Here is a 22,351-nt window from a genome sequence, read left to right as displayed (position 1 = left end):
GTTATGTTCTACCAAAAACATGCACTCTTATTGGTGCTTTCTTTTCAACATATGAGGACATTTCAAAAAGTCCTAGTGCATGGTTCCTTGCATCAGGACATTACAATATTAGGAACAGTAGAGGGGAAGATCTATTACACAGGCAAAAAAAATCTCCATATAGTACTGGATGAATGAAGGTTCATACTAATAGAATCCTAGCATTGGTTCCAACTGAGACAGGAGAAAGAAAGAGCTACCAGGACAAAAAAAAGATCTTTGCTATTCTCTGGTTCTTTTGAGTTAGAATTCGAGGATCAGTTTTACGTATTATTTAGAGCCGCCACAAAAATTTTCTGCTAATTTTGACTTCCCTTCTGCTCAAGTTCTTGAGTTGTTCATATTGCAACTTTCAGTCAAATAGTTTCTTAAGTTTCCTTTAATGAAGATTGCTTGCTTAGCACATTTTGTCCAGGCCACAAGTTATTTTGATGCCATCTAAGAAGCTCTGCACTACTTGGGAGACTGTCTACTAAGAAATCACTGGCGATGTGAGGCTTCATGTCATCTGACATATGTAGCCTTCACAAAAGACACATAAGTAACATGGTCCAAGAATCCCTTGCTTATTTAGGGTTAAATATCAATGTGTGATTTTCAAAAAATTGGGTTTTTGCATTCAGCTATCGGGGCTAAACCATGGCCCAGTGTTCTCAGGCTGCATCTTAAAGGGGCTGGATACGTTAGCCTCCCCTCCCAATGCCTCCCTCATATCACAATATCCCTTGTAGCAGTGTTTTTCAATTCGGTCCTGGAGTACCCCCTTTGTCAGTCAGGTTTTCAGGATATCCACAATGAATAGGCAGGAAAGAAATTTGCATATAATGGAGACGGTGTATGTAAATCAAGTGTATGCATATTCATTGTGGATATCCTGAAAACCTGACTGGCAAGGGGGTACTCCAGGGCCGAGTTAAGAAACACTGCCTTATAGCACTACCCACCCACAGGATCTCTTAAGACTATCTTATGAAATTCTCTTGGAGTCTACTGGGGTCAAAGCAGGAGCTATCCCAAGATGCTCTTGCCCCTACTGGTGACCCCTAGCTATACTCTTGCAGTACTACTACTAGGAGGTCAAGCTGCCATTTAAGGGCCTTTTGCAAACCTACCACTAGGGGTTGCTGATGCTAGAGCAACTGAGGATTGCTTCTGCCTCAACCTCAGGAAATTTCACAAGGTAGGCCGGGGGAAGGGGTCTCAGAAAAGTGAATGCAATATGGGAAGAGGGTCTTTGGGAGCAGCTTTTGTTATGTGTGACAGCAAAATTTTAAAAAATGCTTAAAAACACATAATAGTTGAGAGCTCAGTCTTCACACTGACAATGATTTAAAGAACCTATCCTTAATGCAGACTGAAAGCTAGAAAAGAGAGAGGTTTGTGTAGGGTTACCTTATGGCTCCAGAAAAAGGAGGACGGATTGAAACATCTGGGTTTTACTTCCATTGAAAGCAATGGAAGTAAAACTTGGATGTCTCAATCCATCCTCCTTTTTCTGGAGCCATATGGTAAACCTAGGTTTGGGACAGGCATGTCCGATCTCTTAGGGCACATGAGTCAAGCACAAGGCCCACCTGGCCGTTTTAGGTGACGGGACTAAATCGTGCGAGACAACGGCGCGCCGACAACTGAGCGCAGACAACTGAGCGCAAGGTTGACGGCGTGCCGAAGAAAAGCGCTATTTTAAAGAGCTCCGATGGGGGGTGGGGCGGGAACCCCCCCACTTTACTTAACAGACATTGCGCTGGCGTTGTGGGGGGTTTGGGGGGTTGTAACCCCCCACATTATACTTAAAACTGAACTTTTTCCCTAAAAAACAGGCAAAAAGTTCGGTTTCAAGTATAATGAGGGGGGTTACAACCCCCCAAACCCCCCACAACGCCAGTGCAATGTCTGTTAAGTAAAATAGGGGGGTTCCCCACCCACACCCCCCGTCGGAACCCTTTAAAATAGTGCTTTTCTTCGGCGCGCCATCAACCTTGCGCTCAGTTGTTGGCGCACTGTTGTCTCCCGCCATTTTGTCTATGAACCCCGTTTTATGGGGCCCGCAGTGACTTTGTGCCTGACACTACACTATAGTGAAACCCTCTCCAGAAACATCCTTGGGTCCCAACTCCCCCACTCCGCTGAAATTTAAAATCTTTGGGCAGCCTTCCGCTGTTGGCCTACCCCAAAAGTGTTCTTCCTGCAGTATCCCGCCTATGTGGAAAGAGGAAGTGCTACAGAAAGAAGACTTCCAGGGCAGACCGACGGCAGGAGGCTGGCTTCGTTGCACTGTTGGTTGCCTGAAGATTTCAAATTTCAGCGGTGGGGAGGTGGTAGGTGGGGATGAAGAATTGGGGATAGGTTGTACTGTAGGATCCAGGTGAGAGAGGGCTGGGATTGGGAATGAGGGAAGGACATGCTGCAGGGGGTTGGGAAAGCAAGGACACATGCTGTACAGGCTGGGAGGGGTTGAGAAGGACAGAGGCTGCACGGGCTGGTGGTTAGGAAGAGAGGGAAAGAGAAACTCATCTGAAAAACTCAGCCGTGGCATAGAGCCTAACGTATACCTGTAGGTATTAGATTGCACCGCTGCCAACATGCAGGTTTTGTATGCAAATCACTGCTTCAGGGCGTAATATTTTTGATATCACTAAGTTTTACGTGGCCGGTTCAAAAGCCCACTTTAGCAAAGCTGTCTTCCTCCTGAGACTGCGAAAAGATAGTTTGAAAACCAAAATCACCGGACAACAAAGGTAGAGGAAATGATTTTATTTTCAATTTAGTGATTGAATTGTGTTAGTTTTGAAAACATAAAAATTGCTGCTGCTGGGTCAGACCAGTGGTCCATCAGCAGTCCACTCCCGCAGCGGCCCTTAGGTCAAAGACCAGTACCCTAATTGAGTCTAGCCTTACCTGCGTACGTTCTGGTTCAGCAGGAACTTGTCTAACTTTGTCTTGAATCCCTGGAGGGTGTTTTCCCCTATAACAGCCTCCGGAAGAGCGTTCCAGATTTCTACCAGTCTCTGGGTTAAGAACTTCCTTACGTTTGTACGGAATCTATCCCCTTTTAACTTTAGAGAGTTCCCTCTCGTTCTCTCTACCTTGGAGAGGGTAAACAACCTGCCTTTATCTACTAAGTGTATTCCCTTCATTATCTTGAATGTTTCGATCATGTCCCCTCTCAGTCTCCTCTTTTCAGGGCTCGGTACTTGGGCCCAACTTATTTAATATTTTCATCAATGACCTAGAAGAAGGAACATCCAGTGAGATCATAAAGTTTGCAGATGACACAAAGCTATGCCGGGCAATCAGATCGCAGAAGGATAGCGAGGAACTCGAGTGACTTGTGCCAGTTAGAGAAAAGGGCGGAGAAATGGCAGATGAAGTTTAATGTGGAAAAGTGCAAAGTAATGCATTTAGGCAGAAAGAATAAGGAACACGAGTATAGAATGTCAGGTGCAACTCTGGGTAAGAGCGAACAAGAAAAGGACCTGGGTGTACTGATAGATAGGACCCTGAAACCGTCGGCACAATGCGCGGCAGTGGCAAAGAAAGCAAATAAAATGTTAGGCATGATAAAGAAAGGAATCACAAGTAGATCGGAGAAAGTTATAATGCCGCTTTATAGAGCAATGGTCAGACCACACTTGGAATACTGTGTCCAACATTGGTCTCCTAACCTAAAGAAGGTTATAAAACTGCTGGAGAGGGTGCAGAGACGAGCAACGAAGTTAATAAAAGATATGGAGAACTTGGAATACGAGGAACGACTTAAGAGACTAGGAGACTGCGAGGGGATATGATTAAGACTTTCAAAATACTGAAAGAAATCGACAAAATAGAGCAGGAAAAAAATTTATTTACAATGTCCAATGTGACACAGACAAGAGGATATGGACTGAAGCTAAGGGGGGACAAGTCCAGGACAAATATCAGGAAGTTCTGCTTCATGCAACGAGTGGTGGACACCTGAAATGCTCTCCCAGAGGAGGTTATTGCGGATCCTAGAACGGTGGATTCCGCAATGCGGAATCCACCGTTCTAGGATTTAAAAGCAAACTAGATGCACATCTCCTTACAAGAGGCATAGAGGGATATGGGTGACTAAAATTACGCCAGGTGTAAAAAATTTGGCCCATGATTTAGCCTGTGTTTTAGATTTCGTCCCCTTATGTGATTGACTGTCTTAGGTGGGGAGGGGGGGGGAAGAGAAAGTAGATGAAATGGATGGGTACACCTGATAGACAATAAAGCCCTTTATCTGCCATCATTTTCTACGTTTCTATGATATCAGCAAGTTAATAAACCTGGAGCATAGGAAACAGAGAGTGGGGTAAATGGACAATACTCAGACTGGAAGAGCGTCACCAGTGGGGTGTTACAGGGCTCGGTGCTTGGACCTGTGCTCTTCAACATCTTTATAAACGAATTGGACATTGGTACGACGAGTGAGGTGATTAAATTTGTGGATGATACGAAGTTCTTCAGAGTAGTGAAGACACAGGGGGATTGCGAAGATCTGCAACGTGACATAATCAAGCTCGAGAAATGAGCATCGACATGGTAAATGAGGTTCAACATGGATAAGTGTAAAGTGATACATGTCGGTAACAAAAATCTCATGCACAGGATGTCCGGGGCGGTACTTGGAGAGTCCTCCCAGGAAAGAGACTTGGGAGTTCTGATTGACAAGTCGATGAAGCCGTTCGCGCAATCCGCAGCAGCGGCAAAAAGGGCAAACAGAATACTAGGAGTGATTAAGAAAGGGATCATGAACAGATAAGAGAAGGTTATCATGCTGCTGTACCGGGCCATGGTGCGTTCTGGTCGCCATACATGAAGAAGGACATGGTACTACTCGAAAGGGTCCAGAGAAGAGCGACTAAAATGGTTAAGGGGCTGCAGGAGTTGCCGTACAGTGTGAGATTGGAGAAACTGGGCCTCTTCTCCCTTGAAAAGAGGAGACTGAGAGGGGACATGATCAAAACATTTAAAATACTGAAGGGAATAGACTTAGCAGATAAAGTCAGATTGTTCACCCTCTCCAAGGTAGGGAGAACGAGAGGGCACTCTCTAAAGCTAAAAGGGGATAGATTCTGTAAGGAAGTTCTTCTTCACCCAGAGAGTGGTAGAAAACTGGAACGCTCTGTTATAGGGGAAAGCACCCTCCAGGGATTCAAGACAAAGTTGGACAAACTGGAACGTACGCAGGTGAGGCTGGACTCATTTAGAGCACTGGTCTTTGACCTGAGGGCCACCGCGTGAGCGGACGGCTGGGCACGATGGACCACTGGTCTGACCCAGCAGCGGCAATTCTTGTTATGTTCTTAAGCATATTAGTGATTGAGAGCTGAGTAAGACATGTGCTGTTTATGTGCCTATTGCCCCCTATGTTAACTTTAAGTTCTTAAAAAGGATGATGATAATAATAATGAATGCTGGTTATTATGCCAGATCTAAGCAGTAGGTATGCTGGTGCTAATAGCAGCAAACCAAATAGGGAAGAGTTTCACAATCTCCGTTTCCCATTTTACTTTTTATTCTGGCTGCTTCTCCCCTAAGAGTCTGGTACTAGTTCACCGGCCTCATCTTCATGTCTCCATGATCCACTCTGCCAGCTCAAATCTTGGCCTCATCCCTACACACTAGTTTTGGGGACAGCAGTAAAAAAAACAAACCAACTGGAGCAGACTCGGCTCCTTCCCAGCCTCTAAATGCAAAGCCTAAGAAAGATCAGTAACTTGTAAAAGACGCAGCGGAAAACGAGTCCCCGAGTCGCCCCAGCCGCCCATGCAAAGTGCAGACATTTTTTTGCAAGGACTTGGCAGACGCTGACACCGCCCACCCTGCTCTGTTGCAGCAGGCGATTGGTCAGGCCAATTCTAGGAAGAGCTCCACCTCCTGACACCTGATTGGTCTTTTCGAACACAGCTGCCTCTGGCGGCCAATGAGAAGCGAGATGAGGGCTGCCGGCGCTCCTTCCGAATCGCTCTGATGCTTGCTGCGGCGCCGGACGGGTTTCGCTGCTGCTGCTGCTGAATAAACAGATCGGGGGCAACAAAGTGATTCTGTCGTGTGAGTATCTGGAACTCTCTTGGGGGGGGGGGGGGGTGCTTTGGTCGGGGACTGATTAGCTGCTATTTTGTTTCTTTTGCATGAGGCTGAAAAGCAATTGGTCACTTTATGGCTTCTGTCAATACCCTGACACTGATTTCCGCTTTGAGGCTGAGGATAGGTGGATTGGCTAAAAAATCAGGTTATGCATTGTTTAATAAATACAAGGGGCGTTCAATAATTGATCTGCCTCAGTAAGAAAGAAAAAAGTTAAAAAAAAAAATAAATACTAGTAAGGTTGCATAGGGAGAGGTATGGCTAGTAGGAAAAAGGAGGTATTGATGCCCCTGTATATAAGACTCTCTGGTGGGACCTCATTTAGAATATTGTGTACAATTTTAGAGGCCGCACCTTCAAAAAGATATAAAAAGGATGGAGTTGGCTGCTAAAATGGTATGTAGTCTTCATCATAAGGCGTATGGGGGCATATGAAAAGATCTCAATCTGTAGACCTTGGAGGAAAGGCGGGAGAGGGGAGATATGATAGACGTTTAAATCAAAAATTTTTAAAAATGTCACTCACCAGCAGTGAGAGAGTTTAAATACCTACATAATATAAATGTGCATGAGTCCGGTCTCTTTAATTTGAAAGGAAACTCTGCAATGAGAGGACATAGGGTGAAGTTAAGAGGTGATAGGCTCCGGAGTAATCAAGGAAATAACTTTTTTACAGAAAGGATGGTAGATGCATGGAACAGGTGGTGGAGACAGAAACTGTGTCTGAATTCAAAAGGGCCTGGAATAGGTACGTGGGATCACTCGGATGGGCAGACTAGATAAACATAGAAACATAGAGTATGACGGCAGATAAGGGCTGGTGGCCGAACAAGTCTGCCCACTCAAGACTAGCCCTCCCTCCCTGGGGTATCCATTTTTTTTTAAAGCATAACTCTGTGGTACCCCTACCTGTTTGTCCCATCGATTCTTGAAGTCGATCACGCTACTGGCCTCGACCACCTGGCGTGGAAGACCAATCGCCCGCTCAGTGAAGAAGTATTTCCTGGTGTCTCCATGAAATCTTCTCCCCATGAGTTTCAGCGGATGCCCTCTTGTCGCTGTGGGACCCTTTAGAAAAAAGATTTATTCCTCCACTTCAATTCGTCCCGTGACATATTTGAATGTTTCTATCGTGTCCCCCCTTTCTCTGCGCTTCTTGAGAGAATATAAGCGCCATTTGGCCTTTATTGGCCATTATGTTTCTATGTTTCTAATTCTTCCGTTTGATCTTCAAACCAGGATGTCGCAGCTTTCTTGACATCTTCATCACTTGAAAACCGCTGTCCATGGAGAAATTTCCTGAAACTCTGAACAGGAAATAATCTCAAGGAGCCAGGTCAGGACTGTAGGGTGAATGGTTCAGCTGCTGAAACCAGTGGCGTAGTGAGGGTGAGAGGGGCCCAGGATGGTGGCGCACCTCCTCCTGCCCTGAACTCTGCCCCCGCTCACACCTGGCAACAACTTCAACTAGAGTTACAGGGAAGGGGGTGCGTTTGAGGGGAGGGGTGGGAAGAGACAGAGGTGGAGAGGATGAGGGGAGCTGGTGCTCTCACCAACATGGCGCCTGGGGCAGACCCCCTCTCCCGTTTACTATGTCACTGGCTGAAACCCACATTCTCAGATGGCAGCCTGTGATCGCTGTGACATGTGCACGGGCTCATTGTTATGAAGAAGCAGTAGGCCTACTGTGAGTTTTCCTTGTCTTTTCTCCTCTATTGACTCCCGCAGTGTGATTATTGTGTTGGTGTGACTCTCCCTGGTTATGGCTGTCTTGTGTGGCATGAACTCCAGAAACAAAAATCCTTCATCCCAGAAGACAGTTGCCATGGCTTTGCCTGCAAATTTTTCTGTCTTGAACTTTTTTGGGGGGTGGAGGATGACTTATACTTCCACTGTATTGACTCCATTTTGGACTCAGGATCTCTGATAGACCTAAGTCTCATCTCCAGTCACCAAATGATGCAAAAAAAAAAAAAATTCACTTGGTCTTCACAGAGCATCTCCAAGTTCTCCTGACAGCACTAGAGCCTTGTGGCCTTTTGACATGGTGTCAGCATTGTTCGATCCCATTTTGCACTAACCTTGGACATGAATTATTTTCCAAACTGTACCTGCCGAGATGCCCATTTCTTCAGCTATTCGGAAATCCTTAATTCGTCTGTCTGACAAAATTAAATCCTCGACTTTCTTGCACGTTTCTGTGGAAGTTGCTTCCACAGGCCGTCCAGTGTGAGGGTCATCTTCAATGGATTCTCGACCCCACTTAAACTGCTTGCTCCAAAATTTTACTTGGTAGGATGATGGGACAGACTCGCCATAAACTGCAGTTATGCGTTTATGGATCTCCTTTGGCATTTTCCCTTCTTTTGTGAGAAATTTTATCACTGAACGGTGCTCCAAATCTAGCAGTTTCTTACTTGATTCACACAAGGACTCTCCTGACATCCTGTCTCTTGGAATGTTAGACTCGCACTAAGCCACAACAGTGCGTGAGTAACATGTGCAGACTTGTTTCAACACACTTGTTACTTTCTTTCATACTTTTCTACAAATACAGTAAAACCTTAGATTGCAAGTAACTTGGTATGCAAGTGTTTTTGCAAGACGAGCAAAACATTTTATTAAATTTTATCTTGATTAACAAGCATCTGGAATACTGCGTCCAATATCAGTCGCCGTACCTTAAGAAGGATATGGCGTTACTCGAGAGGGTTCAGAGGAGAGCGACACGTCTGATAAAAGGGATGGCAAACCTTTCATACGCTGAGAGATTGGAGAAACTGGGACTCTTTTCCCTGGAGAAGAGGAGACTTAGAGGGGATATGATAGAGACCTACAAGATCATGAAGGGCATAGAGAGAGTAGAGAGGGACAGAAAGAGAGAGAGAAAGGGAGACAGAGAGAGAGAGAGATAAAGATTGGAGAAACTGGGACTCTTTTCCCTGGAGAAGAGGAGACTTAGAGGGGATATGATAGAGACCTACAAGATCATGAAGGGCATAGAGAGAGTAGAGAGGGACAGAAAGAGAGAGAGAAAGGGAGACAGAGAGAGAGAGAGAGAAAGAGAGAGAGAGAGATAAAGATTGGAGAAACTGGGACTCTTTTCCCTGGAGAAGAGGAGACTTAGAGGGGATATGATAGAGACCTACAAGATCATGAAGGGCATAGAGAGAGTAGAGAGGGACAGAAAGAGAGAGAGAAAGGGAGACAGAGAGAAAGAGAGAGACAGAGAGAAAGAGAGAGAGAGAGAAAGGGAGAGAGACAGAAATAGAGAGAAATAGATAGAGAAAGATTGGAGAAACTGGGTCTCTTTTCCCTGGAGAAGAGAAGACTTAGAGGGGATATGATAGAGACTTACAAGATCATGAAGGGCATAGAGAGAGTAGAGAGGGACAGATTCTTCAAACTTTCTAAAAATAAAAGAACAAGAGGGCACTCGGAAAAGTTGAAAGGGGACAGATTCAAAACGAATGCTAGGAAGTTCTTCTTTAACCAACGAGTGGTGGACTACTGGAATGCGCTTCCAGAGGGCGTAATAGGGCAGAGTATGGTACTGGGGTTTAAGAAAGGATTGGACAATTTCCTGCTGGAAAAGGGGATAGAAGGGTATAAATAGAGGATTACTGCTCAGGTCCTGGACCTGTTGAGCCGCCGCGTGAGCGGACTTCTGGGCATGATGGACCTCAGGTCTGACCCAGGAGAGGCATTGCTTATGTTCTTATGTTCTTAATACAAGTACATACAGTATACACACATCACACAGTCACAACAGAACCCATGTTTCTTCTCTTTCTGACGCTGCTGGAGTGTAGTGACTGTTCTAAATGAGCGAGGTCTTGCAATACAAGTACGTACAGTATTTCGTATTAAAGGTTTTGGGTTGTGGAATGAGTTTCCATGATTTCTAATGGGGAAATTCTCTTTCATACCTGAGTGTTTTGGATTACAAACATGTTTTCGGAACAAATTATGCTCACAAACCAAGGTTTTACTGTACGTATATTTGTACTTTGACTTTTACCCTTCATTGGATTCCACTTGTAACTGAACCAGGAGCTTAAAAAGTGGAAAGCATATTTTAAATGCATTTTAAAATAGAGAAAAATGGCTTTGCAAACCCGTTAGGCTATTTTGCTGTATTACAAAGCCTGTTCAATCAGGAATGCCTGGAAGATAATAGAACTATAGAGTGATAAAGCATTACAGAAAAGCCCAAGTCTATGAAGCTGAAATAAATGAACTTCTCGTGCTGTTTATATATTAACAGAACTAGTGTTAAATTGCCCAGAATGTCAGCACTTCTGTTGCACTTTTTTGCCAGGTCAGGGCTTGCTGCTTTAGACGGTCTTTTTCCTCAAAAACACTTCCTGGTTGTGCTGTCTTCAAACTTTCACTTGCATCAGTCTGCTTTGCCTGAACTACTGCTGGTCTGGTGCATTGAGGGCTGCCAAAGTGGCCCCTGGGCCTTGCATTGAACACTGCCCTAGGGGAGCTGCTTTCTATTTTTTGGCACTCTTTCTGGAACTCTTTACCTGATTACATCTGTGTAGAACAAGACTTTTTTGAAACATTTATTTTCTTTGGCTTTTCAGTCTGGTTAGTCATCGCTGTTTGGTGATTTGGGGAGGAGTTGTTGGCAGGGTTGATATGAATCTACTTCTGTGTGTTTGCAAGTGATGATTGATGGTGGTCCATTTCTTTTAAATTTTTATTTCTTAGCAATGTAAACTGCTTAGATCCTTTGATGGGTAAAGCGGTATAGCAAGTTCAGATAGCGATTATTGGCCCTCTTTTATGAAGCTGCGTTAGCGTTTTTTTTATTGCCGGCGGTGGCAATAAAAGTTCAGACACTCATAGGAATTCTGTGAGCGTCGGAGCTTTTATCTCCACGGCCGGCAATTAAAAAACCCCCAAAAACCCTCACGTGGCTTCATAAAAAGGGGGATTATTATTTATTGTTTTGTCAATATTGCCTCTTGGGAATTCTTAGTTGTTTAACGCTGTGAAGCTCATGGTGGGCATAATCAAAACATACATCTAAGTCCAATTGGGACATATAGCACTAAATGTCCAAATTCGACAGTGGGAAAATGCCCATTCTTGGAAAAATACATCTAAAATATTTATTTTCCCCAAAAAATAGTCTATCTAGACATCCAGGTTATTGTTCGTCCAGGCCAACAGTATGTCTATCTTTATACCACATTCTCAATCAAATTCAAATTTCGTCCAAGTCCTAAATGCCCAGAACAAGACCATTTGGATGTGGGAGGGGGCCAGCATTGTGATGGACTGGCCACCCAGACATGGCAACAGAGCAGTGGGGCACCTTACAGGGCCCTGCTGTGAACTTCACCAAAAAGGTGCCACATAAATATCTCACCAGAGTTCCCTTAAAGATATGATGAGGCCCCCCCCCCCCCAAACTCACTATACCAGGGGTAGGAAATTCTGGTCCTTGAGAGCCAGAGCCAGGTCAGGTTTTCAGGATATCCACAGTGAATATGTATGAGATGGATTTGCATGCACTGCCTCCTTGAGATGCAAATCTATCTCATGCATAATTATTGTGGATATCCTGAAAACATGACCTGGCTCCGGCTCTCGAGGACCAGAATTGCCTACCCTTGCACTATACTAACCTATCTACAACCCCAATAGCCCTTATGGTTGCAGATGGTACCTGTATGGCAGTACAGTAGGGTTTGGGTTATTTTTTTTTTTTTTTTTTGTGGGCTTACATATTCCACCATGAATGTAGTGGTTAAAGTGGCTTATGGGCCTGGGTCCTCCTCTCTATGGTTCACTAGCTATTTAAGAGACCTGTGTGCAGCTCTACTAGGCTTTCTTATACTCGGTGCTGATGTTCTGGAGAAAGGTATGTACATTTTTATTCTGATCTTTGCAGGGGTGTTAGGGGGCGGTGAACAGTTGGGGAGTGTGTGGGGGTCTTTACTTTGTCTCTGCATTGTTTATCTGGTCACTTTGGATACTGTTTGGGCACTTATACCTTTAAAACCTTCGATCATCCCTGCAGGACGATTAAGTCTAGGTCGGCCCACATTTCGCCGACATCCCGCCCTAACCACTCCTCCAGATTTTAGCTCTGGGCACACAGCGGCCTAAAAAGTCCCTAGATATGTCCAAAAAATAGGGTGGAGCCTAGCTAAGATGGCATCCTGACTGATCTCAGCGAAACGTTGCCGAACCTTTTCCTAATCTCAATGGTCAAAAGGAAATCAAAGACCTGGGTATTCCCTTCTGAACCTGGGCAAATACCTCATCAATCAGGTCCGATGGATGCTTTCGTTGAGAGATAACCTAGAGTGGAACCGCATGAGAAAAAGTCCTCGGCTCGAGTCGGTCAGAGGACTCCCAAGCTTCTTTCGAGGCAGTCAGCTGTGATGACTAAAAAAAAAATTTAACTCCTTGGAACTTAACACAACATTTACATGGAAACCTAAGTATAAAAGTACCCCCAAGTCGGTGCTTTTCAAAAACTGGAAAGTGATCCAATTCTGCATGTCCAGAAGTTTTAGAAAAGCACCGACTTGGGCATAGCCATAGCAAATGATGATCTCTCTCACTCAAAGTCACAATTTCTACTGCATACTTGATATACATTAGGTATCTCAAGTTTTCTTACTGGCAAAGGGGCTCATAACCAAAACTTAAACATCTGAAAACCCGTCTAAGTGCCGATCAAACCTATTTTTTGGACATATCTAGGGACTTTTTAGGCCGCTGTGTGCCCAGAGCTAAAATCTGGAGGAGTGGTTAGGGCGGGATGTCGGCGAAATGTGGGCCGACCTAGACTTAATCGTCCTGCAGGGATGATCGAAGGTTTTAAAGGTATAAGTGCCCAAACAGTATCCAAAGTGACCAGATAAACAATGCAGAGACAAAGTAAAGACCCCCACACACTCCCCAACTGTTCACCGCCCCCTAACACCCCTGCAAAGATCAGAATAAAAATGTACATACCTTTCTCCAGAACATCAGCACCGAGTATAAGAAAGCCTAGTAGAGCTGCACACAGGTCTCTTAAATAGCTAGTGAACCATAGAGAGGAGGACCAGCAGCAACTTCCGGCGCACTCGGCTGTGACGTCACGAACGGCCAAGCCACAGAGAGAGGGCGGCGGGCTCTTCCGTCAACAGCCTGCGACCCGGCCTCAGCCAATGAACGCTCGGGAAGCGGTAGCTATAAATGAGCTGTCGGCTGGGCGCTGTTGCAGGGAAAAAGTGACCAATGTCTAAGTCACACAAGTTAACATAAACAAAATATGATCTAGGTACATGTAAGGACAATTAATTCATAGGTATGTAAGGGTTTAATTATTTATACCCCCAATAAATACTAGTATGAATTATTTCTATAGCACTACCAGACACACCCAGCGCTGGACAGAGTCACAAAGAAGACGGTCCCTGCTCCAAAGAGCTTACAATCTAAACAGACAAACGGGATGTCATGGATACAGTTAAGGGGAACGGTTCATCTGCTGGCTGGGTTGGAGGGCAGAGATGAGGTTGGCTCTTATTGGTGGAATGAGGCATTATGACATCACAAGCTCAGCTCTGCTTCCTAAAGACTGACTGATAAGACTACACATTAAAACATCCCAACTTGCTATGCAAAATAATCAACCTTTTGTAGGTTGTGATACCTTTTTTAAATGAAGAAAAAAATATTTGTAGTAAACATTTTTGAACATCCCTGCAATGTCATTTTGAAGAAGAGGCCAAAGGTATCTGCAGCCATTAGATGACACAGGGCAAAAAAGTAAAAGTTGAAATATAATAAAATAGCTAAAGAAATGGGGAAACAAGTAACAAAAATGAGTTTAATGTTTCAGAAGTAACCAGAATTGCGAAGTGGCTGCTGAAAGATCTCTGATGGAGTGTTGGTATTCTGAGTGACTGCTACTATTCTTGGGATTGTTCCGTTATTGGACTCGAGACTTATGGGGCAGTAATGAGTTAAATCAAGATCCAAATTGTGGTAAGACGAATTTTATTCTGCATCGTGTATTCTTATTTCACCAGTTGGGATACTCCAATTTCTTCTTTTCACTTCAAATAAGCTAATCTAAACTCAGTGACTCATTACTTTGAATTGTTCCTCTGGTTATTATTAACCCTTTCTGCTCTTGTCTATTGAACATAAGAATAACTTTACTGGGTCAGACCAATGGTCTATCAAGCCCAGTAGCTCGTTCTCACGGTGGCCAATCTAGGTCAAGTAGCAAATGTGTACAGAAAACAGGGTTGCAAAGGATCCTAACCCCCCTTTTCCCTTAGGATCAATGGTTCCATATTCATGTTTTTGATATTCACAGGGTTTTTTTTTAGGGATAGCGAGAATGCATTGTAAGTTTCCATAAGAACATAAGAATTGCCACTGCTGGGTCAGACCATTGGTCCATCGTGCCCAGCAGTCCGCTCCCGCAGCGTCCCAAGACCAGTGCCCCAAACAAGACCAGCCCTACCTGTGTATGCTCTGGTTCAGCAGGAACTCGTCTAACTTTGTCTTGAATCCCTGGAGGGTGTTTTCCCCTACGACAGCCTCCGGAAGAGCGTTCCAGTTTTCCACCACTCTCTGGGTGAAAAAGAACTTCCTTACGTTTGTATGGAATCTATCCCCTTTTAACTTTTAGAGAGTGCCCACTCGTTCTCCCTACCTTGGAGAGGGTGAACAACCTGTCTTTATCTACTAAGTTTATTACTTTCATTATGTTGAAAGTTTCAATCATATCCTCTCTCAGTCTCCTCTTTTCAAGAGAGAAGAGGCCCAGTTTCTCTAATCTCTCGCTGTACAATTTCTCTAATCTCTCCAGCCCCTTAACCATTTTAGTCACGCTTCTGTGGACCCTTTCAAGTAGTACCGTGACCTTCTTCAAGTACGGTGACCAGTGCAGGACGCAGTATTCCAGGTGGAGTCGCACCATGGCCCGGTGTAGCGGCATGATAACCTTCTCCGATCTGTTCGTGATCCTCTTCTTAATATACTGACCATCAACATGTAATCTGACCGGTTTACAAAGATAAAATTATATTTAAAAAAAATTAACGACAGGACGACGGTAGGCAGCTTTTACATGATGGGGGTGGGGTGGGGAGGCTGTGGGGGTGCGAGCGGTCTTTCGGGGTGTGGGTGCGTGTTCGAGCGCGAGCGGTCCTTCGGGGTGGGGGTGCGAGCGGTCCTGCGGGGTGAATCGGACGTCGGGGGGAGGGGGAACTATGTAAAAAAAAAGGGGATAATGCGCTCGCATGGTTATACTCGGTTTGTAAAAATCGTGTATAATGCGCGCATTATATGCGTGAAAATACGGTACTCGTACTGTAAAACTGACATTTATTTTGCTCCGTTTCCTGGGTTCTCTTTTTCTCAAAATCTTCAAAGGAAGGGGGAATGTTCAGAAGGGGACTTTAAAGTCAAGTTTTTGGAGCTTTTTTCATCAATAAGGATGATGAATTTTTTTTTTTTTTAGTACAGTAACCTTGAGTCATTGCATATTTTAAGAAACTGCACTGTGTGGCTATGACTCTCTGGGGATGACTCATAAATAAGCCAATATGCTCAACCTTTAATATACAATATATTGAGACACAAATGTATTTACTACATCCAATCTGAAAGTTGTTAAAATGTGGTTAGAAATGTAAATAGTGCAGGCTTAGGCTTTGGCTTTGGCTTTTGAGTTTCAGGAGCTGAGATGTACTTGAAATAAAGGGTTGAGGAATTGGTACTTTCATGGCCAGTTGAGCTAGGGAGGAGAGGTGATAGGAAAGAGGACATGATAGAAGGAGCTGTTCAAGAAGGGTGGGGATAGAAACAGAAGCATGATGGTGAGGCTTGTAAGATGTTGAGGAAAGCTTTTTTTAATTTTTAAATGCTGTTAAGACTAAAGAAAAGTGAGAAATGGATTTTCCTTTTGAGAAATGTCTGTAGACTCCATGTCATGAATGGTCTATTGAGAGGAGAGTGTGGTTTGGTGATTAGAGCCTGAGCACCCTGACATTGTGGGTTCAAACCCCGTGCTGCTCCTTGTGACCCTGGGCAAGTTACTTAATCCTCCACTGCCGCAGGTACATTAGATAGTCAGCCCACTTGGACAGACAGGGAAAGTGCTTGAAATACTTGTATGCAAACCATTTTAAGTGTGGTTGTAAAAGTACAAAAAGGCGGTATACAAGTCCCAATCCCTTTCTCCTTTTTGAAACGGGAAAAATAAAATCAGTGCAGTAGGAGCGCTCTGTGAAAGTTGTGTTATATTGAAGTTTTGGAATACTTCTGACAGGCCACTTAAGTTTCCTTTTAGTTAAAATCTCGCTGTGCTAGAGAACTTTGTTTTCCAGATGCCTTCAAAAATATTTCTTTGCCACACAGACTTTGAAACAAGTTGGGAAGCTTTTGTGAAGGAGCAAGATTTGAAGTTGATGTTAGTTCCCCCCCCCCCCTTAAATTTTTTTGAAAAAGTTAATTATTTCTTCAACAAAAGATATGTCGCATATTCCTCTATGACACAGATGATAAACATTCTTGAAATCGCCACTTTGTGAATATTTTGTATTGTCTACGGTTGGCTTGCTGCTTGGAAATCAGACCTCCTTTTGTCCTTAATTTGGCAGCTGATGTTGCTAAAGCTTGTTTAATTATGTCAGACCGTTGGTTACAATGAGAGCAACTTGTCCACTGGACTTTTTTTTGCCCGTTTTTTTTTCCTGAATAGTTCACTATAGCTCCTTACCATGAGTCTATTTGGCCTCTTTTTGGCACAAAGGGCTCCTTGTACTTCCCACTAGTGGATTTAGAGGGAGTGGATTTTCTTCTAATGTAACATTTTTTGAGTAAAGCTTGGGTGCTGACCACCTAGATATTTGCATCCCAGTCTTCTCTGCTGCCAGGGAAGGAAAGAGATCTTTGCACTTATATGAGATGTAATGGGAGCAGCAGCAAATTGCTGTGAGTAAAGAAGTGATTTGTTTATGAAGATTATTATATCGGGCATTTAAGGTAAGTCTTATAGTCGGATGCCATACTAGAAATATGATGCAATTCAGGAAAAGGTACCAAGTGTTCATAGCTGCTTCGTTTAGAAACGAGCCCTAAAACCAGATTAGGGGCTATTTTAACCTAAAATACGCTCTTACTAAAATTGCATATATTGTGCATGAGAGACATGCAACAAACCACATCTCTTTTTAACTTTTTGTTAGCGAATACAATGCAGTACAGCAGTGTTATTTCCCATAAGCCAAGCGGAAACCACATCTTCACAAACTCAACTTTTTGGTGCATAGTGTACAACTCAATTTCTGAGACTTGGGCACTTTTTTCTTGAAGTGTGACACGTGGGTACACACAAGCCTCTTTTTATGAAGCTGTTTAGCCCAGGGCACTAGGCTAGCTTCCACGAAGCCTATAGGCTTTGGGACCATTGTCGCTTGGCTTTTGAAAGGGGGGAGGGGGAACTGATTATAAATAAAAGCAGAATTATGTCATATTAGTGTTCTGCTTTAAATTGATACAGCTTGAAAAATAGAATAAGACACTTGGTTTTTTAGGGGGATTGTTTTTTTTTTCTTTTTTACAATATAATCTTTCATATTTTAAAGTTCATATGTTGAAGTGGTACTCACACAGTTACAATCTGTTATAAAAGATTGTTTGAAAATGCATTTATTTTTAGTTTTCTGGTCAGAAACTTTTCCTTGGTATCCTCACTCTGGTATTTTGGTAAGATAGCTTTTAAAATATTTACTGCACTAAAAATCTGTGTTTGCTTTGTTAGTTTGGACCTGACTGTGCCCTATCGGTTAGTGGGGGGGAGAGAGTGTGCACACTAGACAGTCTGCATATGATTCCCTTGCACCTGGGGAGAGGGGGGACACATTTTGAAAGGTGCTGTCTTTGCTAATAAATGCCTGTTTACCCAGAGAAAATTCCTTTGAAAATTACCTTTTCCCAATTATAGGCCCCAAAGGAGGAAAAGACTTATTGACAGTTTTTTTTCATATCCAAATAAAACTGAACAGCCTTATTAAAAGCTCCATCTAAGCCAGGGGTGGGTAACTCCAGTCCTCGAGGTCCGGAATCCAGTCGGGTTTTCAGGATTTCCCCAATGAATATGCATGAGATCTATTTATATGCACTGCTTTCAATGCATATTCATTGGAGAAATCCTGAAACCTGGAGTTGCCTAACGATGTCCTTGAAGAGAAATGAGATTTTAAAGCAATATATGCAGTTGCTTTATTTTATATAGTTCTGTTCTTGTAACACAGGGGTGTCAAAGTCCCTCCTTGAGGGCCACAATCCAGTTGGGATTTCAGGATTTCCCCAATGAATATGCATGAGATCTATTTGCAAGCACAGCTTTCATTGTATGCTAATAGATCTCATGCATATTCATTGGGGAAATCCTGAAAATCCTACTGGATTGCAGCCCTCGAGGAGGGACTTTGACACCCCTGTCGTAACAAGTGGACATGTGTTACTAAACAGTTAAACTGGCAGTCCACTATTCACAGGGAAAACTTTTTTTTAAAATTGAATTTCAACTTACCGTATATACTTGAATATAAGATGAGATTTTTGGGCCAAAAAAAGACCCCCAAAATGGGGGTCTCATCTTCGGGCCATCGCCCACCTGCCTCCCCTCCGCTTGGCCTATCGTATGGCCTTGAGTCATTTTATAAAGCTGTTTTATCAAATCAAGAAACAAAAAAAAAACCCAAACTGGAGGTGGTGCAACTTTTCACTAAGAACTCCTTATGAGAAAGGATCCTTTAAAAACTTGTCCTGGGTACCCCCCCCCAGCCAATCGGATTTGCATGTCTACTTTATAGACAAATCTCACTCATGCATATTCATTAGGGATAGCTTGAAAACCCAACTGACAGGTTTAAGAACCACTGTTTTAATATATATATTTTCTTTTAGATATTATCAGACGGGTGTTAGTATAATCTATTTGAATGGTTTTAAGTTGGTGGATGACAGGAAGCAGGATGGGATTTGATATTCTGCACTACAAACACTGCATAAACAACTTGCCTTAAGTTTAGCTTCCCATCTGTTTATTCCAACGCACACTTTATGACCCTCATCTAATACAGTACTCCCCCCCCCCCCCCAAATTCGCAGGGTTTCGTTCCAGGAGCACCCATGAATTTTGAAAAACTACAAATGCGGATCGGAGGGCTGCAGGGGGCGGCGGCAGGTGCTAAAAAAACAATGTTTAGGCTGGCAGGCAGTTTGGCTGTACAGAAGGCTGCCTGGGGGGGCGGGGGGGGGGGGAGAGGAGGACAAATCGGCTGTGCAGAAGGCTGATTTGCAGACTCAGTCATTCCCTGCATTTTCTGACTGGGAGAGGCAGTCAGAAAATACAGCGAATGACTGAGTGCGATTCGTGAACCACAAATTCGCAGGGATCTACTGTATCTGTATTTGACCCCTTGGCTATAGGAAAGCATTAGTGTCGTATCTGTTTTTGAATGTTCCGATTTTTTTTTTTATTAGATGTTTCATGTCTCCTTAGTAAATAGTATCTCTCTCTTATTTGAATTTCAGTGCTGTTAAATAAGTATATTTTTGAACTATTTCACGTTATTCCTATTAAAAGTTTCAATTTACTGATTTTGAGTTTCTCACTCATTGTATTTAAGTTTTTATATTTGGTCTTTTTATTACTGTTATGCTGTTAACAAAATGGTAAGTTTTATGTTTAATTAATACCTGTTGAACACCGCCTTGGATAAATCTCTTCATAAAAGTGGTTAATAAATCCCAATAAATAAAGAAATAAATGTTCTGCCTTTCTGTGGTTACAATCGGCCACTCTTCATTTTGTACCTGGGACAATGGAGGTGTATATGGCACAGTTTTGTGTTTCAGATCAGATAAATTAGCTTTATGGTTCCTGTAAAGCAAAATATTTTGTGAATTCATGCTTGATGAGTCACAATATTTAGTCATGTGCTGCTGACTGAAATATTAATTGCCAAATATCAAGAGTCGTTAAAGAAAAATACAGGGACTCATATATGAAGGCCCTAGTCAGTAAGAGTATTTATGATAAAAGATGATAGACTGACTACATTGGTAATAAATGCCAGCGGGGAGAGAGCTGATGACAGCTTAGAAAAACGCTCAGAAAAAGTGAAACTCTGAGGGGGGTGAATACCTCCCCTTGGGCAAGAGTTTACAATCCAATCATTGCATTTGCTATTTGGAGCATCACTCTCTGACCGCTGGTAAAACTCAATTGTTTCAATAGCTTTTGGTTGACAAAAAATTGTTCAAAAGTATCATGCACAAAATCTCTTGCTCATTGAATGATACTATACACTTATCTGTGCAAGCTTTTAAGAATTGTGGTTGTGAGGGCTCTAGGGGTCTCAACGTGGCCCCGTTTCGATAATCTTCTTCAGGAGACCCAATACTGCACACTCTGAAACCCTTTTGCTAACGTATCTTTCAAGAGATGATCGTTTGCCAAATTCGAAAAGTCCAAACGTTTGGACTTTTCGAATTTGGCAAACGATCATCTCTTGAAAGATACGTTAGCAAAAGGGTTTCAGAGTGTGCAGTATTGGGTCTCCTGAAGAAGATTATCGAAACGGGGCCACGTTGAGACCCCTAGAGCCCTCACAACCACAATTCTTAAAAGCTTGCACAGATAAGTGTATAGTATCATTCAATGAGCAAGAGATTTTGTGCATGATACTTTTGAACAATTTTTTGTCAACCAAAAGCTATTGAAACAATTGAGTTTTACCAGCGGTCAGAGAGTGATGCTCCAAATAGCAAATGCAATGATTGGATTGTAAACTCTTGCCCAAGGGGAGGTATTCACCCCCCTCAGAGTTTCACTTTTTCTGAGCGTTTTTCTAAGCTGTCATCAAATATCAAGAGTCAGCAGTTTGTCATATTTGTCTTTTTTTCTTTTGAGTTGTGATGAAGGGTTTTTTTTTCTCTCTCTAAAGCACCTCCTTCTATAGCATGTCTTAACATTCATTTTTCTCTTCCTTAAGTAGAACTCTCTGATATTGTGTAGAAGGTGACCGTATTTTTCGCTCCATAAGACTCACCTGACCATAAGATCCACCTAGTGTAGAGGAGGAAAAACCAAGAAAAAAAAATTCTAAAGCAAATGGTGTACCCTCTCCCCCCTCTGGTGGTCTAGTGGTAGGCTGGGACAGAGCACAGGGCAGGCCTAGTGGCAGGCAGACAGCCCCCTCTACCCCCCCGGTACTTTTTTAAAAAAAATCCCGGCGGTCCAGGCAGGCAGGCAGGCACCCCCGCCACTTTTTATCTAAATTCTAGCGGTCCGTGGTCCTGCGCTGTATCTCCTGCCCCTGCCTCGCTGGTTGGCTGCCTCCATGCCTTGGCTGAGCGAAGCACAACACAGGCATGAGTTTTTCATTGCCTGCCTGGTCCCACGATGCTCACTGAATCAGTGAATTCAGTGAGCATCGCGAGACCAGGCAGGGAGCGAAAAACTCATGCCTGTGTTGTGCTTCGCTCAGCCAAGGTATGGAGGCAGCCATCTAGCGAGGCAGGGGCAGGAGATACAGCGCTTGGACTACCAGAATTTAGAAAAAAGGTACCCCGGGGGGTGTGGGGGAGATTTGCCTGGACCACCGGAATTAAAAAAAAAAAAAAAATACTGGGCGGTTGTGCCTGCCTGCCTGGACCGCTGGGATTTAAAAAAAAGGTACCGGTGGTGGTGGTGGGGGGGGGGGTCGGTATATTCGCTCCATAAGACACACCCACTTTTCCACCCCCATTTTGGGGGTGGAAAAAGTGCATCTTATGGAGCAAAAAATATGGTCCATCCTTTTTGAGGATGTCCTCTGTGCCATGACCTTGACTCTTGCAACCCTGGAAGCCTGAAGTCATAATGCCATTATACAGAACCATGGTGAGGCCTCATTTGGAATACTGTGTGCAATTCTGGAGGCCACACTCCTGAAAAGATGTGCTGAGAGTAGAGTCGGTGCAATGGATGGCCACCAGGATGGTCTTGGGGCTCAAGGATCTAGCGTACGAGGAAAGGCTGAAAAATTTGCGGTTGTACTCACTCGAGGAACGTAGGGAGAGAGGAGACATGATCGAGACGTTTAAGTATATTAGCGGCCATATCGAGATGGAAGAAGAGATTCTCTTTCTCAAAGGACCCTCAGCCACAAGAGGGCATCCGCTCAAA

At 43.6% G+C, this 22,351-nt stretch overlaps 1 protein-coding gene across 2 annotated transcripts in view; it reads left to right on the top strand.

Moving 5' to 3' along the window:
• Positions 1-5,966: 5,966 nt before the first annotated feature.
• Positions 5,967-22,351, top strand: part of GAS2L3 (growth arrest specific 2 like 3) — a 50,732-nt gene continuing 34,347 nt past the window's right edge. The window contains exons 1-2 of one of the 2 annotated variants that reach the window (XM_033950862.1): positions 5,995-6,099; positions 13,994-14,139. The gene's annotated coding sequence lies outside the window, so the exon portion shown is untranslated. Of the gene's footprint in view, positions 6,100-13,993; positions 14,140-22,351 lie in introns of both variants that reach the window. The other variant, XM_033950861.1, reaches the window with a different exon arrangement.

This window comes from Geotrypetes seraphini, chromosome 7 (genome assembly GCF_902459505.1).
Source record: "Geotrypetes seraphini chromosome 7, aGeoSer1.1, whole genome shotgun sequence".
Taxonomy (NCBI): Eukaryota; Metazoa; Chordata; class Amphibia; order Gymnophiona; family Dermophiidae; genus Geotrypetes; species Geotrypetes seraphini.
The sequence above is the reverse complement of the archived record's forward strand: the minus strand, read 5'-3'. Positions and strand labels throughout refer to the sequence as shown.